Source organism: Marmota monax, unplaced genomic scaffold (assembly GCF_021218885.2).
Source record: "Marmota monax isolate L192 unplaced genomic scaffold, Marmota_monax_Labrador192_F-V1.1 WCK01_AAM20220418_F8-fsc00008, whole genome shotgun sequence".
In the NCBI taxonomy this organism is placed as follows: domain Eukaryota; kingdom Metazoa; phylum Chordata; class Mammalia; order Rodentia; family Sciuridae; genus Marmota; species Marmota monax.
This window is the reverse complement of record NW_026694432.1, coordinates 13,570,002-13,589,167: the sequence shown is the minus strand read 5'-3', so window position 1 is coordinate 13,589,167 and position 19,166 is coordinate 13,570,002. Positions and strand designations below refer to the sequence as shown.

Genomic DNA, 19,166 nt, shown 5'->3' with positions numbered 1-19,166 from the left:
AATGTCCCAGACTCTCCATATTTCACTGTACCTCTTGATTGCTTTATTCTTAAATTTATTATTAATCCTTAGTAATGAGTAAGATCTCTGATTCACGTAAATCTTATTTGACAATTGGATCCTTTGTCTTATCTCAAAGGAATAAAACCTGGGAGAAGGCTGAAGATCAGAAGCATTTATATCTCTGACAGTGACTAGAAGTACAAAAAAAATGTGAGGGAGGTTAGCAGGCCTATAACATTGCCACAAAAATTAATCCCAATGGTTCCCAATAAAGAGAAGAAATACTCTGATTTTCCAATTCACATGTTGTTTCTGTTTGTTTTTGAAATACTACTGACTGAACACAGGAGTCCTTTACCACTGAGGGGTAGCCCTTTTTATTTTTTATTTTGAGAGAGGGATCCCACTAAGTTGCTGAGTCTGGCCTCTAACTTGTGATCCCCTTGCCTCAGTCTCCTGAGTTGCTAGGTTTACAGACATATGCCACCACATCTAACTTCGTTTTATTTTATTTTATGGTATTAAGAATTGAACCCAGGATCATTCTACCACTGAGTTACATCCCCAGCTCTTTTTATTTTTTATTTTGAAACAAGGTCTTGCTAAGTTGCCCAGGCTGGCCTCAAACTTGTGATCCTCCTGCCTCAGCCCTCTGAGTAATCTGGATTATAGGCATGCACCACTACACCTGGCTCTGTGGGATTTTGAATGAGTTGTTTGGTCTTTTTTTTTAATGCTATTTAATGTTGCTCCATTAGGTGTTCAATAATAAAATATGGAAAGAAAAATAGTTCTTTATTCTTTCACTGGATTATAGTTCTTTAAGATGATTAAAAGATAAGTAACTATCTTAGACAGTTAAAAGACACTGGTTCTAGTTTCAGCTGTAGGACCATAATTTTCTAGAAATTTAACCTCTGAAGAATAATTTAGCCTCTCAAAGATTCAATTTTCATTGTTGCTACTCTTGAGAAACAGAGTTCATGAGAGGAGGAAGTGAGAGAGCACTGGTAGAGTCAATATTGGATTCTAGAAATAACTTGGATAAAAGGTAAGATGAAAATAAATTCCAATTTTAGATCAGTTCCTCTCCCTGCCCACGTCCCCATAGCCTGGCTCTGCTCCCAGGGCCCAGGAAAAAGCAACATTAAATCCTTACAAAAAAGGGCTTACAATTGGTAGAACCTAACCTTAGACTGAAAACTCTTTGGGGGACGTCTGGAACTCACAGTTGACAGGAGCATGCAGAAAGTTTATCTGGATGAGAACAATGGGGCAAAGCCAATCCCTTTTTTTTCTAAAACCAGGATTCCTGTATGTAACACCTGGAGCATCCCCAAAACAAGTTCTGGAACTAGCAGTACTGACTTACATCACTACCCTCAAAAGACAGAATTCTAATAAATCTGGCACAAAATCTAGACCAGGTTTCATAATTCCAAGCAGCAGAATGGGAAAGTTTGCAGAATATATGAATTATTGCCAGAGGAAATTCATTAAATTCTTTTAAAAAACTGTGAACAACTCTGGAAATATTTAGAGATAGTGCTGTTGCCTCTGGCATTCTCAAATCTCAGGTAACAAGCTTGACTTCACGATAAAACTTGGAAAACTGCAATGGCTGCCAGCCACATGGGAGCCGAGAAAGAACACCTACTATCTTAGAAGCCATACTGTTCAAGTTGCCAGGAATTTAACCAAATTCATTATACTGTATCCCAACGGAAGGGCAAGATGGTGGAAATGGGAATAGAAAGGATGAACCACCAAAATTATTTCAGAAAAGAAATAATAAACAGCAATTGATCAGGTTTGGTGGCGCATGCCTGAAATCCCAGAAACTCCAGAGGCTGAGGCAGGAGGATAACCGAGTTCAAAGTCAGCCTCAGCAATGGTGAGGCACCAGAATCTCAGTAAGACCCAGTCTCTAAATAAAATACAAAATAGGGCTGAGGATGTGGCTCAGTGACAAAGTGCTTGCCTGGCACGTGTAAGACACTGAGTTCAATCCTCAGCATCACATAAAAATAAATAAAGGTGTTGTGTCCATTTACAACTAATAAATTTTTTAATTAATTAATTAAACAGCAATTGATAAATTCTTCTCTTTGTTAAGAGTTTCTCTGCAAAAAACAACACATGGGATATTTTATAGGCAAAATTTAAACTTAACTGTAACATTCATGGAAGCTACCTTGGGGGGCGGGTCGTTACTGGGGATTGAGGATTGAACCCTGGATGCTCTACCAATGAGCTACCTCCCCAGACTCTTTTCATTTTTTTAATTTTGAGAGGGAATCTCACTTAGTTGCTTAGACTTGCCTCAAACTTGAGTATTCTGGCCTGAGACCCCGAGTAGCTGAGATGACAAGCATGTGCCACCATGCCTGAATGAAGCTAAAATTCTTTTCTCAAAAATCTCACAGTTTGCTGCATGTGGTGGCACATGCCTGTAATCCCGGTGAATTAGGTGGCTGAGGCAGGAGGATCGTAAATTCAGGCCAGCCCCAGCAACTTTGCAAGGCCCTCAGCAACTTAGCAAGACACTGTGTCAAAATAAAAAATAAAAAACAAAAAATGCTGGGGATGTGGCTCAGTGGTAAGGCACCCCTGGGTGAACCTAATACAAAGAAAAAAAAAACTCACAATTTTATAAAATGAACAAGAATTTGTTTAAAGATTTCCTTTGATCATTATGAACTACTGTCAAGTAGTAAGGCAGAAGCCTTAAATTTGGTGCTGTAACCAGTGAACTATGGCTCTGTACCTGTATTCCAGTAGCTATCATCAAAAGTATGTATTCTCTCAGAAGCAGTGAGTCTTAGCCAACATGTCTGTAGTAACAAAATGGATATCCCTCCAAAAAAAAAAAAACAACGGGATCAACAAGCACCCTATCAATCTCCAAAAAAACTCAAGAGTAATCGTTCAAAATCAAACCCCCTCAGGGGGCACCTCTACCTTCTTTTTAACTGTTAGCATGTCTGTCACCTGTATACCTACTGATAAACAAAAATGGCTCTGTTGGGGATGCAAATCCCCAACATGGCTCCATGTTATTCTCCCCACCAGTTCTCTCCTGCAGGGGTTAGCATTCTCAGAAAGCAAGGCAGAGGGAGTACCTAAAACCTTTGACAAGCACAATCGAGTATTATGAAGTTCAGAAAAGGCTGGGGTAATAACCACTGCCCTCTCTCCTTTTTCAAAAGAGGAGAGTTTTTTCCTCAACTGCATATAGGTTATACTGAAAGGTGGCAGCTGCCTCACAAAGCAGTCCTTTTAAAAGAAAATAATTACCATTCACTGCCTTTGCTGTGTGCCTAGCTTTGTTAAGAGCACAGTTTGTTAAATGTTATAGTGTAGGTGATTTGCTGAAACTGAACTGACTGCTATACAAGTATTATTAGGCTTTGTATCCACATTCTGACTCTTTTAGTGTTTCCATTTTCCCCCAAGACCATTCTGATCAAAGATAAAACTCCTCAGGAACTAGTTACCCAACATACATCTCAGCTATTATTCACATTAACTCTAGATGATCTGCCAGATGAAAAACAAGTTTTCAAGGGCTCAATCAGAAAAGCTGGGGGTTGTAGTGCTTAGCTAGTCAATAATGTTTAGAAGAGCAAATCCACTCCTCTAAGACTATCACTAAAGAAGCCTCCAAAGTACTGGCTTTGTGGTAAATTGCCCAAGAGAAAAAAAAAAAACAAACAGTATCATAACATGTGTATAACAGAGAGTGATATTTATAGACAATGTGGAGAGGGTCCTTTTAATTTATCTACTTAAAGCAGAATAACTATGTTTCACAGGTTAAATGAAATATCAAAATGTTCTCATTTAATTTAGGTTTAATAAGAAAATATGTTCTGTCCCCAAGGGATGTTCATCTGAACTCTTAGAAAATTGAGTTGAAATTTGTTTCAAAGAAAATCCCAAGGGCTAGAGTTCTGGCTCAGTGATATAGTGCTTGTCTAGCATGTGCGAAGTACTGGGTTCAATTCTCAGCACTACATAAAAAAAAATAAATAAAATAAAGATATTGTGTCCATCTACACTAAAAATATTTTTAAAAAGAAAGGAAGGAAGGAAGAAAATCCCATATCAAGATCAATACCCTGGTCCCATAACTTTTCTCAGCCATCCCAAAAATCTGCAGTTGAGGCTTTGGCTGCTAAAATAAGACTACCTACATTTCAATCTCAGTCTAGTCACTACCTAACTGGGTCATCTGGAGTCAAATTTCTTAGTTTCTTCATGTATAAAACACAAATAATAATAATAGTTCCTAACTCACCATGTCATTAAAGATATTAAAGGAAATAATCTATGCAAAGTACTTAACACATGCCTGGAATATAGTAAACGCTAAGTAAATACTAGCTACCATTGTTTTTGCTGTTGCTATATACTTCTTTCAGCTCAGCCACCATTTTTTCCAGGAAAACATTCCTGATGCAATCTTCACCCCAAGCTGTCTTCTGTGCACCCTGCATATATCTACATGATTGTATGTGTGTGTGTGTGTGTGTGTGTTTTGTTGTTGTTGTTGTTTGTTTTTTGGAACTGGGGATTGAATGCTGGGCTTCAAGCATGCTATGCAAACACTCTACTCCAAACTATATCCCCAGCCCTTTTTATTTTTGATTTTGGGACAAGGTTGTCCAGTGAGCTTCGAATGTGTGATCCTCCTCAATTTGTGATTCTCCTGATTAGCTGGGATCACAAGCATTTGCCACTGCGCCTCGCTCTATCATAGCATTTTTCTCCCTGATAATATTTGTCTGTCTGCCTCATAAACTTTGCCCTTTTTTTTTTTTAAAGAGAGAGAGAGGGAAAATTTTAATATTTATTTTTTAGTTTTTGACGGACACAACATCTTTGTTTATATGTGGTGCTGAGGATGGAACCCGAGCGGCACGCACGTCAGGTGAGCCCGCTACCACTTGAGCCACATCCCCAGCCCAAACTTTGCCCTCTTTAAGAGCTGAGGTTGGGGCTGGGATGCCGCTGGCATGCGTGCGGCCTGAGTTCCATCCTCAGCACCACATACAAACAAAGATGTTGTGTCCACCAAAAACTAAAAAATTTAAAAAAAAAAAAAAAAGAGCTAAGGTTGTATCTTATCTTCATATATGCCTGGAACATAGTAGGTAAAAAGTTTTTGTTAATCTTAAAAATTTACCCAGTAGGGCTGGGGATATAGCTCAGTTGGTAGAGCGCTTGCCTTGAATGCACAAGGCCCTGGGTTCAATCCCCAGCACTACAAAAAAAAAAAAACTTTAAATAATTTAAAAAAATTTTTTTAGTTGTAGATTGACACAATACCTGATTTTATTTATTTTTTTTTTTTTTGCAGTGCTAAGAAAAAGTGGATGTGTAATTCGGGGTAAAAATGGGAGTTCATAATCCACTTGAATCAAATGTATGAAATATGATATGTCAAGAGCTTTGTAATGTTTTAAACAACCAATAATTAAAAAAAAAAAAAAAGGAATCGAACCCAGTGTCTCACACGTGGTAGGCAAGGGCTCTACCACTCTGAGCCACACCTCCAGCCCTAAATAATTTTTAAATCTAATAAAATTGGCAAAAGATGTCAGCTCCAGAATGCAATAACTCGAGTTTTAGTCATTTGAGTCAGATCCTTAATGTTAATTAATTTCCTTAGTTGAAAGATGAGGCAGAAGAGGAAAGCAAAGTTCTCAATTCACTGATAAATTAGAGTTCTGAAATTAAATTGGGAAAGCACTGAACAAGCAGTATGGTAAGAGATATTAAGTAACATGAAAAACCAAGTGGATGAAGAGATAACTGAGTAACATAAGGAGCTCAGAAAGAGCCTTTCCTGCCTACATCCTAAACTAGAAAATCCTTTCAAATTAATCTTTCCTCATGAAAGAACCAACCAAGTTTCAGTTCCCTGAGCTATCTATTTCAGATCACTTAAAGGTGAGTGAGGTTTTCACCATGAAAATTTTTGAACAAGCAACAGTGGAGAATAGCCTCCCAGTTCATCTAGGCAAATAGTCATCCACCACTACTAACACCTAGATCCATACTCACCTTCTGTTGGGTGAAAAAAGAAACCATCCTATCACAATTCTAATAAATTTAGCTTCTATATGACACTTATTAATAAATAAAAAGTTTGCACTAATTGGATAGTTTCTTAACCCATCATCTGTCAAGGTCTAGCCCAAAGCCATTTTTTATAATCAAGTATTATTAATCAAGGAGTTGAGGACATAGCTGAGTGGTAAAGTAGTTGCCTAGCATGCATAAGGCCCTGGGTTTGATCCCTAGCACTGCAAAAAAGAAAAAAGTATCAATCAAATCACTGGGGTAGATGAAAATAGCTCTCCTACCATAAAGCCACCTGTTCAGAAATTATCCAGTCATCATGGGCTTTATAATATTTAAAGGCAGATTGACGGCAAATGATTAAAACATGTACTTTTGGAGGAAAAAAAAAACTATCTAGGGGGTTACATTGCTGCATGTGATGTACTCAGAATCCTGCTCCGCTTTTTCTCCCACCACATTATGACTAAAAGACTCTAGAGAATGCTGTCAGCAAGAAGAGCACGCCTCCAAGCCACAGTGTGAAGGGAGCCCACACCTCTCTATATAACACTGTCGTATTTCAAAAAGCACAGATATCAAATGATAACAGATAAACTTTAGTCTGTGTATTAAAGTGGTTCCAAAAAGAAAACAATTTTTTTTCTAAAAAGAAAAGCACCTAGATAGGATGTCGTGAATCTAGCAATTCCCTGTATAGCCCACTTGTAGATATTATTGTTAAGAACCTGCAGTTGATTGCCATCTCTGACTACAGTTATTATGGGCTGATAAATTATTTGCATTCACCACAATCACACCAACCTCCTTTTGAAACCCACACAAAGAACCTTGAATCAGAGAACTGTTTTGTTTTGAGGACGTTCTTTTCTGCTCTTTCTCTTTTTTTTTTTTTCCTGGCTTATTTTCTTATTTCTCAGGAAAAGGTCATTTAGAAGGTTGCAGCAAAGATATGTAAATTAAATAAAACAGCAGTAAGCTTAAAAAAAATAAGAAAAGAATATAGCTGGGCATGAAGTATTATTTCAGCAGATATGGCCAATAGAAGAAAAGTTTATATCAATTTATCCATTGAAAATCTCCCTTTTTGGAGCATTATGTAAGTGTCATAAAAAAAATTTTTAAATAATAAAAAAAAAACCCTGCAGTGGGCTGAACTGGGACATGTGAGGACTCAATACAACTGAGCTTCAAAAACTTAAATATCTCAAACCACTTTTTGCTTATAGCAAATAAAAAGCAGAGCTACAGCTGCTTTCTCATCTGTGTGTAAATGAAAGCAAAACTGTGTGAGTAGTTAGTATTCTTAGAATTTTTGAGAGCCAGATTATTTAAATTAAATCAAAGCCAATCTGTATCTGTACAGAAATACATTTCTCAGGGCTCTTACTCTCTAGACGTTACAGAGCTGTACATCCTATCTTCCCTCCCTCTGAGATAAAATAGTAAAAAGAACTCTGCAGGTTAAAACCACTTCAGATGAATCTGGAAAAAGGTTCAAAGGAATGAGAATATCTCATGTCTCTCCAGCCTGCTATAGAACAGGGTTCCACTCTTTGCTGCCTCGTCGTGCTGCCCCATCACATCTTGGAATTTATTGTGCTTATTTATGTTCTACATCTACCTCCACCTCCATACCGTGAGCTCTCTGATGGTAGGACCTGGGTTTTATTTAACGTGGTACAGTATTTGTTAACCTGAAACACCTGGATATTTATTAGTTATCATTATTTGAATTAAGTATCCTTGAGAAGATATTTAAAATTCAGGTAGCATGTTTAAGGCACTGAATATGAGACAACATTTATAAAGAATCAAGAATCACAAGTATTAGAAAAGCGTATTCCAATTCATCACCCTAATGTAACACTGACACTCAGAGAATTTGGTATTGACATCCATGTATTCTTATTTACTGCAGAGAGGTTACTTTCAATAGACTTCATTTTTATGACATGTATTCGGATACATAGATCTTTCTCTTATACCTCCATGTTCAAATTGATTGTAATTTACACATTCTACTAACAGAAATAAAAATAGGCGAATTGGTCAAAGCTCCTGACTATCAAATTATTTAGTACAGACTCTTAACTACTGAAACTGGCCTTTTATCTTCATCTGTAAAATGGCAACACTTCTCTGCTGATTCAAAAGTGACATTAATTCTAGGGATGGAGGTAATAACAACACCCAAACATGTCTCAGTGCCTCTCACAAACACATACATTCTCCACAGGCACATCTAAAAACATATCATACAGAGAAAACTTTCACTCTTATCATTCCTTCCCACTAACAGGGCAGCTATGCTGCCAAGGCAGCAACCCCCACATGAAATATGAAAGAGTGGAGGCGAAATAGCTCAATCAAAGCAGCTTGGGGGGGGGGGAAGGAGGGTATACTTGTCAGAGAAAAGTCTCCGGGGACAAGTCAGAAAACTTTTGCTTCTGCCTTGACCACACTCAGCAAATAATCCTTCTTGAGGTCTGCTTACCTGAGCTTAGAGGCCAAGCCCTCCCTTGGAACCCTTCAAAGAAGGAGTCATTAAAATTCACCCCGTTATTTGAAAAGTGCACTGTGAGAAATGTCAGAGTGCAGCTTATAAGTGCACTCCGGGGAGCACAGCTGAGAGCAATTTTGAAAGCCAAGCAGCTATAACTGATGAAGTAGAGCACACAGGTAGAAGGAAAGCTTGGCGCTGCTTCAGCACATGCATGGGGCTGTTTTGCTTCAGGCCAGATGCCCAGACTGACCCAGCAGGATGCAGATTACTCAACTTTCTGAAATGGAATGTAGCTCTTCAGCTCCTCTCTACAAGGTTGCTTCATTTATTCTGATTAAGACTCATTCACTCTAGCAGGCTCATTTCCATAAGCCTCCAGCTGACTCAGGCTGCCCTTGGTTAAGGACATAAACACTGAGCTATATATATTTAAAAAAAAAAAAAAAAAAAAGGAGCCATCTCTTAACAAGCAAGATGGCAATTCTCTTAAAACTGTAAACCTGAGTCTGAAATTAAATCTACCAAAGTGAAACCAAATCAATGTAAATACCCCTTCTCCAGGTCTGTTAATACTACTCATTCCCTTTATTACCTAAAAGTGAGAGAATTCATGAGCACACATTTATTTTGAATTCAAATGTGCTGTTGGATTAGAATCAAAGCATAATGTCAAGCCAGTTGGAAGAAAGAGCTTTCCTAAAAATCCTATCATCTGCTGGGAGAGTTTAAAAAGGAGAATTGGAGTGAGATACTCTGGGGTCCCATCTTTAGGGGTAGAGTCTTCAGTGGGTAGAGATTCAGACAGGCCTGGCCAGCATTCCTCTCTGCTTTTGTTTTTCCTTAGATAATGTCTGTAATGTTTAACTCACCATCCAGGTACATTCACAACTCCTTCTTGTCTTAGGGTATTTTATAGTTTTACTTTGTGATTGACCAGGGAAATTCAGTACTTATATAATCTGGTGCTTGCCTAATGCTAAGCAGTGGAACTGTTCACTCGAGGGCCTGAGGAACAAACCTGATGCCAAAAAAGACAGAGGCACCCTGATGCAGGAAAGACCTTCAAGTGCTAACTGGCAGGTATATCTAATACCCACCCCTTTTCTCCACAGAAAAGTCTTCACTGGGCTTCTCCAGAAATCTTCACCCTGGCTGATTCTGGGACTGTCAGCAAAAGAGTCTCTACAAAAGAGTTCAATGTAGATAAACTTCCTATTTTCGTGTTGCCCTATTTTACTTGGCTACTGGCCAGGAAGAAATCAGCACTCCAGGAGCTGGACACCCCCTTACTGGTTTGTTTTTTGTTTTTTTTTTTTTAAGAGAGAGAGAGAGAGAGAGAGAATTTTTAATATTTATTTTTTAGTTTTCGGCGGACACAACATCTTTGTTTGTATGTGGTGCTGAGGATTGAACCCGGGCCACACACATGCCAGGCGAGCGCGCTACCGCTTGAGCCACATTCCCAGCTCCCCCCTTACTGGTTTTTCACAAACATGTATCAGTATAGTAGTTTGTAGAAATGTGTAAACAAGGTCTCTGGCCTTGAGCTGGGCTTCACAGAGATGTCTACATTTCTAAGATAAGAGATGTCACCAAATGGGCTCCATGGTAACAGCTGGCAGGAGGAGGAAAGAAAGGGGAGAAGAAGCTCTCCCCTTCTCAGGTGTTGTCCTTGAAGGGATAACTTGCCCCAGTGAAAGAAAAAGCTGCTTTTATGTGAACTTCTATAGACTGTGAACTTCTGAGCCCCTCCCCTTACATGCTGGGTTTAAAGTTCTGAAACTACCTGAACTCGGGGTTCAGGGGATTGATTATAGCAAAAGTTGTACCCTCTGAACCTGGCTGCAACCAAATGAAACTGTTTCCTGCTATCTTAGGTGCCTTGCCTCGTCTGTCCCTACAACACACGCTTCCAAATTGGGGGCAAAGGCCGTTGTTACAGTGTTATCTCCAGATAACTACCCTCAATTCTTATTCAAGGATATGGAGTAATTATTAAAGGTGAAAGAGTAAGCTAGACTAAAAGCAAAGCTGAATATAGGGACTTCATTCTAGTCTACTAACTCTTACCAGAAGGTTACTTCATTGAGACTAGCTTGAGACATCAAATTCCCTCAATTATATTTCTAGAATTCTGCAAGGAAGACTACGTCCCTATGGTCATTTCATTGCCTTAGAACCCTTAAGAGGCCTCAGACTTCTCAGAAGGAAACTTGATACTAACAACATCATTCCTCCGAAACAGAATTCCTGGTCCCTAAGCAAGGCAAAGGTGTCAATAGACAGCAGGCTCCATGAAGCCAGAGACCATATCTGTCTTGCTCTCCACTATATTTCTAATGCTTATAACAATGGGGACATGGGCTGGGATTGCGGCTCAGTGGTAAGCGCTCACTCACCTAGCATGTGTGAGGTACTGGGTATTAATTATCCTCAGCACTACATAAAAATAAATAAATAATGAAGATATTAAAAAAATAATAATAACGGGACACAATAAATATGCTTAGAAGGAAGGAAGGGACTAACTCACTCTGTAAACTACTGCTAACACAAAATCCAAAAGTGCTGTTGACTTGTTCTGGAACAAGGCCTTGCAAAGTGTAAGCACAAAATCAGTGTTGAGGGAAGTGAACCGGGGCAGAGGGCAAGGTGGTGTCATGATAGAACAGAGTCCTCCTCCTCCAGGGGAAAAGTTACCTTAGCTAGAGAAGGAAACAAGTGGCCTGACATGTTCCTTAGTGGCAAGTTACCACCATGGAAAATGGACAACACAGTTCACTCTATAACGGGTTTCAATCAATGCTAAGTCTGTAAAACCAAATGAATGGAGGCCAACTTTTTCTGACAATGCAGAAAGGCCAGATGCCTACATTATATTTAATAAAAATGTGGGGACTGAGATTCCACTGGACAGAAGCTTAAGAAACCATTAGAGCCAGGCATGATGGCACACACCTATAATACCAGCAATTCAGGAGGCTAAGGCAAAAGGATCCCAAGCTCAAGGCCTACCTCAGCAATTTAGCAAGATCCTGTCTCAAAAAAAATTTTTTTTTCCCCCAAGGTGCTGGGGATGTAGCTCAGTGGTAAAACGCCCCTGGGTTTTTTGTACTAGGGAAAAAACAAAACAAAACAAAACAGCAGGGAACCCAAACTTGCTGGCCACTGGATCATCCTGAGTTTAGGCAAAACTTTAAACAACTTGGACTTCATGCCATCACATTAAAAAAACTATTGCTAAAATTTGCTGGATTTTATTTATGAACCTGGGAGCAGGCTAAGCCCTTTATATTTTATTTATCCTCACAAAAATCCTAGAGGTACTGTCATTCCTATTTTATAGATGAAGACACTGATGAAAGTGGGTTTCAGCAACACCACCCAGTCTATAAAACCAGGACTCAAGACTCTTGCTTGTCTCACTATTGACCCCACTCTTAGCCACTGTCTCTCTCTTATTAGCTGATGAACAGGCAGAATCAAGACCAATTCTTATAATTTCTTTTTGAAACTTATCCAGTTCTGTGCAGATTCAAAAGTAGATATCAGATTTTAACCACATGGGCTGATTTTTGTTAAGGAAGTTCCTGAATGAAGGATCAGAAAGAAAATTTATTTATTTATTTATTTATTTTGAGAGAGAGAGATTGAAAGAGAGAGAGAATTTTAATATTTATTTTTTAGTTTCGGCGGACACAACATCTTTGTTTGTATGTGGTGCTGAGGATCGAACCGGGGCCCCATGCATGCCAGGCGAGCACGCTACAGCTTGAGCCATATCCCCAGCCCAGAAAGAAAATTTAAAAGGCAGGCCCTAGGGTGTACGAGCATAGCTCATAGTAGAACTCTGCTTAGCATACACAGGGGTCTGGGTTCAATCTTTTTTTACTTTTATTTTTCAGTACAGGGGATTGAACCCAGGGCACTTAACTACTCACTGAGCCACATCCCCAGTCCTTTTTTTATATTTTATTTAGAGATAGGGTCTTGCTGAGTTGCTTAGGGCCTCACTAAATTACTGAGGCTGGCTTTGAACCTCCAATCCTCCTGCCTCAGCCTCCCAAGCCACTGGGATTACAGGTGTGTGCCACCCCACCCAGCCTGAGTTCAATCCTTAGCACCAAAACAACAGCAAAAAAAGAAAAGAATGTGTGGTGGGGGGTGGCAAGAACAGGCCCTCAAATCAAGAGCTAACCATTTGGACTCAAACTTATCAATACTGCTCACTTGAAAATAGATATCTAAACATTAACCTCATAAAGTTCTTGACCATGTTCCTGACAAATTCTATAGAATGTCTTGGATTAGAAGCTGTTCTAATTACTAAAATTTTTATATAATCTCCAAAATAAACCAAAACTATACTTTGGCCTTGAAATTGTTATTTTGTTTTATAAACTACTCAGCTATCATATTTCCTCCCTTGAGAAATTTCTCAGAAGGGTCAATTTAAAAGAACTTTTAAATTGAGTTAGGTTTACTGCCAATTATGCCATTTTCTCATCCCTCTTTGTTACACAAGTTAGAAAACACATTTATGTTTGCATAGTTTTTTCTAGAAAACAAAAAGAACTCACCAAAATTATAGTTTTCCAAGATAAAGACTTAAGATGATTGATTGTCTTTTACCAAAGAATACCTAAGCAAGATACAAGGATTTAATTTCATTGGAGAGAGGCTAACTAGGGATTTTGATTGGTCTTATGTCAATTAAATTGTGATATAACAAGATCCCACAGATTTGTTCAATGCTAGATAAATTTTAGAATCAAAAAGTTTATATGGTTTGTGTTAACTACCAGAAAAGTCTACCTTCCCCCAGCTGCCATGTACTCAAGTCATTATCCTACAATCTGAGGAGACAGATTCAGGATTAATAATTTATTATGTTCCTGTACTGCAATATAGTTAAGAATATAGGACAGTTTGGCAGGGGAAAATTCCTGCTGAAGGCTCATTGCTGTAAGATACATTCCATTAGTCATCCACCTGAAATTAGGTGCCCAGCAGAAACAAGAAGAGCAGGGATATAACGCCATCTAAAAATTCTTCCCCAAATGCTTTTCCCCTGAAGATAAGACCAATACATGCGCAAAATATATCATTCTCAGCAGGCAGGGTGGGTAATGGGAATTGAAATCACATTCCATGCATGCATGATTTTGCCAAGATGAGCCCAACTACCAGGTATAACTATAATGCTCTAATAAAAGTTTAAAAATAAAAAAAAACATAACATATCATTCTCTTAAAGGAAAGACACCGCTTGGCCTGACTGCTTATAACATGGACTACAGCCCTTAGAAGTCCTACCAAAGGGTAAGGCAAAGGAGGAAAGTGAAGTCAGGGCCCATGAGAGCCTTCTGTGTGCCAGGTACATTTACCTGTGCTCATGGACACAAGTAGGAATAAAAACAAAAGAAAACGGCAGCTAGTAAGGAAAAGATTTCTTGCTTAACCAGGAACTATCTTTGTCCCATCTTCAGTCTGTGACCGGGAGGGGGCTAAGGATGATAATTAACCCTTCCCACCCAAAGTTTGAGACTAATTAAAATATAAAACATGGCAGTTAGGGAAAATGAAGACCAAACTGACTTTTTTTTTAGTAAATGATAGGGTGACTGGAGAACATGGCAGAGATGTGTAATCACTTGGCCTTTCTTAATATTTTCCAATATAGAATTAAACTTACTCAGTTGGGAAAATGCAGGCTGTCCTACCATGGGCAGGGTAGCACACTGCAGGGTGAGAACATTGCAGACCCTGAAAACTGGCCACACAAGAGGATTCTTTTCTAACCTCATCAACCAAAAAAATCACTCTGCTGTTTGTGGAGTGAGTCAGAGAAAAGGTGAAGAAAAGAGCAAAAGTTAACTTACAGGGCTGGGGTTGTGGCTCAGCAGTAGAGCGCTCGCCTAGCATGTGCAAGGCACTGGGTTAGATCCTCAGCACCACATAAAAATAAATAAATAAAATAAAGGTGTTGTGTCCAACTATAACTAAAAAAAATATTAAAAAAAAAAGTTACCTTCCAAATGTTGTTCCCTCCTGGAGAGAAAGCACCTACTTAATGGGCTGAGACTAAAAGGAGAGAGGAAAGAAGGATGCTCCCTAACACACACATTCCAATGTAGTGCTCTTTCCAGCATTGTCTTTAGGTTGGTTACTCCAAACCTAACCTAGGTTGCTAGATACTAGGGATATAATTCTGAGTAAGAGTTTTTTATGGAGCAAGCAGACACATAAACAAGTAATCACAGTAGATTTCTGCTCCCAGCCATGATGGAAGAACTGGCACCACTCACCATCCTGCTATAAACAACTACAAAGCTTGATAGAATACACAAAACAACTGGTTTTAGTCAGAAGAAAACAGAAAATAGAGACTACAAGGCTACAATCTTTATTTTTTTTTAAGAGAGAGAGAGAATCTTTTTTGTAGATGGACACAACACAATGCCTTTATTTTTTTAATGTGGTGCTGAGAATTGAACCCGGGTCCCGCCCGTGCTAGGCGAGTGCTCTACCGCTGAGCCACAATCCCAGACCTACAAGGCTACAATCTTGAGAAAAGGAAAGCTTGACGTGAACCTCACAACTGCCCAATCGTCTATTAAAGAACAATTTCCCAACTATAGCAGAGTAATCCGTAACCTAAACAGAAGGATATCACTGAGCCTCAGAGGCAAAGATATGTGTTTGGCTAGAATTTGAGAGATGATAAACTAGAGAGTAAGGAGCTATAAAGAGGGGGTCCCAGAATCCTGTGGGAAGGTCTCCAACCAGTCTGAGACCAAATAAAGGCACTGGGCAAGACTGCTTGAGGTTCATTAGATAGCAAATGCTACAGAGCTGAGAGAGACACAGAATCATTAGAAGACAAGCAGTGCTGGAGATAGAAAACGAAGAGCGTGTTAAAACTCTCACTCTGCCAGAGTGAAGAAACCACATGAACATCACACCAGTGGAGACACCAGAAAAGACTCACCTTAGGAATATGAGCTATACTCTAGAGCAAGCACTCTCTGAACCTCTCCGCATAAAACCTAAAATCACACACAGTTTAATATGGTGTAACAATAGACAGATGTATAAACATGTGAGAGCTTAATAAGGGGTTCAGGCCAGAGATTTCAGGGCAATCTGAAAGGAGCTTATGTTTACCTGAATCAGAAAATATCAGGCAGGTTGAAATTGTGGCTCAGTGGTAGAGTGCTCCTCTACCTAGCACATGCAAGGCACTGGGTTCAATCCTCAGCACCACATAAAATAAATAAAATAAAGGTATTGTATAAAAAAAGAAAGAAAGAAAAAGAAAAGAAAATATCAGGCAAAAGCCAGGTGTGGTGGTGCATGCCTGTAATCCCTATGGCTCGGGAGGGTAAGGAAGGAGAATCCTGAGTTCAAAGCCAGCCTCCGTAACTCAGTGAGGCCCTAAGTAACTCAATGAGACCTTGTCTCTAAATAAAATACAAAAAAAGGGCTGGGGATGTGGCTCAGTGGTTAAGTGCCCCTGGGTTCAAAAGTAGTACCAAAAAAAAAAATATATCAGGCAGAATGGAATGTCATATGCAGTGAAATGGAGCAAGAAACATAAGATGAACAGTGATTTTTGGATGTGAAGGAAAAAGGAATAAAGAATGGCTCAGGAAGCTCTGACTGTTGCTCAGCGGTAGAGTGCTTGTCTAGCACGTGAGGCACTGGGTTGGATCCTCAGAACTACATAAAAATAAATAAATAAAATAAAAGTACTGTGTCCTTCTACAACTGAAAAAAAAAAATGGCTCAGGAATTTCTACCTCAAAATAGAGACGATCTTTCTTTATGTTTATAGAGAATAATAGAGGAGAAAGGAGCAAAAATTCAAGAGTTCAGTTCTGATATGCTAACACAAGGGTAGTTGTGAGACATATAGTTAGAGATATGTCACATGCAGGTGGCTAGGTGATTTGGTGCTCAGGAGCAGCTGCAGATCCGGGAGTAGTGAGCAGGAATGAGACTGTAAAGAGAGCACAAAGAGCAGGACGAGACAGGTCTGAAACAGAACCCTGAAGAAGGAAACACTGATGGGACACACTGAGAAGGGAGGGAAGGAAAAATAACTAGAAAGGACAGTGCATCAGCTAAAAGGAGAAAAAACAAAAGCATGGAATATCTAAGGCAAGTGAGGAAAGGGTCCCAAGAAAATAGGCAAAGGTGTCCAGTGCAGCATAGATGTTAGGAAAGGTAAAATATGAAAGTGTCCAACCAGAAAGGTCATGGTCCCTTGGCAAAATCCAAGGTTTGGGAAGAAGCCAGATCTCAATGGACTCATGCAAGGAAAGAGACAGGAGAACAGAGAAAGCAAATATGATCTGCTCTCTCATAAAGTTTCACTGACTAGGAAGACCAAGTCAGAGAATTAGACAGAGGTCTCATAAAGAACAGTGCCTACCTCAGAAAATATTTGTTGAGCAAGTAATAAAAAATGAACAAATGAATAAACTAAGAAACCTCTACCCTCCTGTTGGTTCCCTAGTCCTTATCTCTCACTGTGTTAATGTCAGCAAACTGATATATATTAGTCCCAAGCTAATCTCTGCTTCCTCCATGAAGCGTTCTCTGATTTTCTAACCTTTTAAATTTTTCCACTATAACAAAAATGATAGAAATAATAAGTATTGATGAAGACACAGAGAAAATTGAAACTCTCAATGTAAAACAGAGCATAGAAAACAATTTAAAGAAAGTGTTACTACATGATCCAGCAATTCCACTCCTAGGTATATGCTCAGGACGATGAAAAACATGTTCACACAAAAACTTATCCAAAAATGTTCAGAGTACCATTATCCATAATAGCCAAAAAGTAGCAATACCCCAATATCTGCCAAATGGTGAAAGAACAAATAAATTTGGCATATCCAGACAACAGGATAAATTAGATGTTAAAAGGAATAAAGTACTGATACCTTCTACAACACAGATGAACCCTGAAAACATAAACAAAAGAAGCCAGAAACAAAAGGTTAGTTATGATTTCATTTATATGAAATACCCACAACAAGCAAAACCGCAGTTATAAAGCAGTAATTTCCAGGAGCTGGAGTTGGGGGAATAGGGAGCAACTGGTAATAGGTTCAGGGTTTTTATTCTGGAAATAAGGATGTTGTTCTACAATTAGTGGCATATCTCATAAAAATAAATAACTCTGATCTCTAATTATAAAACACCTAAAGTCTACCCATTTATTTAGAACTACATTTACTGGTTTGTATTGAGTAAAACTATTCTCTTCAGTGAGAGACTCCTTGAAGCCAGAGAACCTCATCAATTTTCTCCTGGAATATTTCATTAACTTCCTAATGAATACTCTATCTCCAGCCCTAACCTCCCATCTTTCTCCCATCTCCACCATTATCATTCTCCTATTCACTAGCAAAACTGACCTAGATATTGACAGGTATAATTAATACACATTAATATAGTTAATAGCAATATTAAAGTACTGTAGAGCATTTGCCTCTAAGAAATAAACAGACAAATCACTAGAGTACAAAAAGAAAGGGCTGGGCATGCCCAGGGCGCTGGGTTCGATCCTCAGTACCACATAAAAAAAAAAAAAATATGTTGTGTCCACCGAAAACTGAAAATAAATATTAAAAAATTCTCTCTAAAAAAAAAATACAACCTCATATTTGTTTTTAGTTGATCCTTTTAAAATTTTTAGTTTGGCTGGGCATGGTGGCACATACCTATAATCCCAGCTATTGATAAGCTGAGGCCAGAGGATGGCAAGTTCAAAGCCAGCTGCAGCAATTTAGTGAGACACTGTCTCAAAATGAAAAGGGATGGGGATATAACCCAATGGTAGAATGCCCATGGGTTCAATCCCCAGTATGTATGTATGTATGTATATATAAATAAAATTTTGTTTTTGGCATTTGATTTATATATAAATACATATATATACATATACATATGTGTGTGTGTGTATACACACACACACACACATACATATATATAAGCAAATACATGAAAAAAATTAGTTCTGTGTTACTTGATATAATGTATAAGTAAGAATATACTGCAGTGTATTTTTTACAAATTATAGTACATAATCAAGATAATTTAAAGACCACTTGCATAAAAAATTAAAACTGAGGCTTCCTTGATATGCAGATGCTAACACAACAAGGAGGGAAGGGAAGAAAAGAAGTTCAGCAGATTAGACAAAAAGGAATGAAGGGAAAGGAGGGGAATAGGAATAGGAAAGATAATAGAAAGAATCGGACATGACATTCCTATGTTCATATAGGAATACACCACAGTGAATCTCCACATCATGTATAACCATAAGAATGAGATACTAATTGTTATAAGTTTTATATATATATATATACACACACACACACACACATTCTCATATATATATATACATATATATATATATATATATATGTATATATATATAACACATTCTACTGTCATATATATCTAAAAAGAAAAAAAAAAAAAAAAAAGAGGCTTCTTAACATGGCAAATAAGATCCTTTGTGACCTGACCACCACCTACCTCTTTCAGGCAG

The 19,166-nt window shown here is 38.5% G+C and overlaps 1 protein-coding gene across 1 annotated transcript in view; it reads right to left on the bottom strand.

The window, feature by feature from the left end:
• Kiaa0319l (KIAA0319 like) overlaps window positions 1-19,166 on the bottom strand; it is a 115,710-nt gene that overhangs the window by 87,660 nt on the left and 8,884 nt on the right. The gene's annotated exons all lie outside the window — the stretch shown is intronic.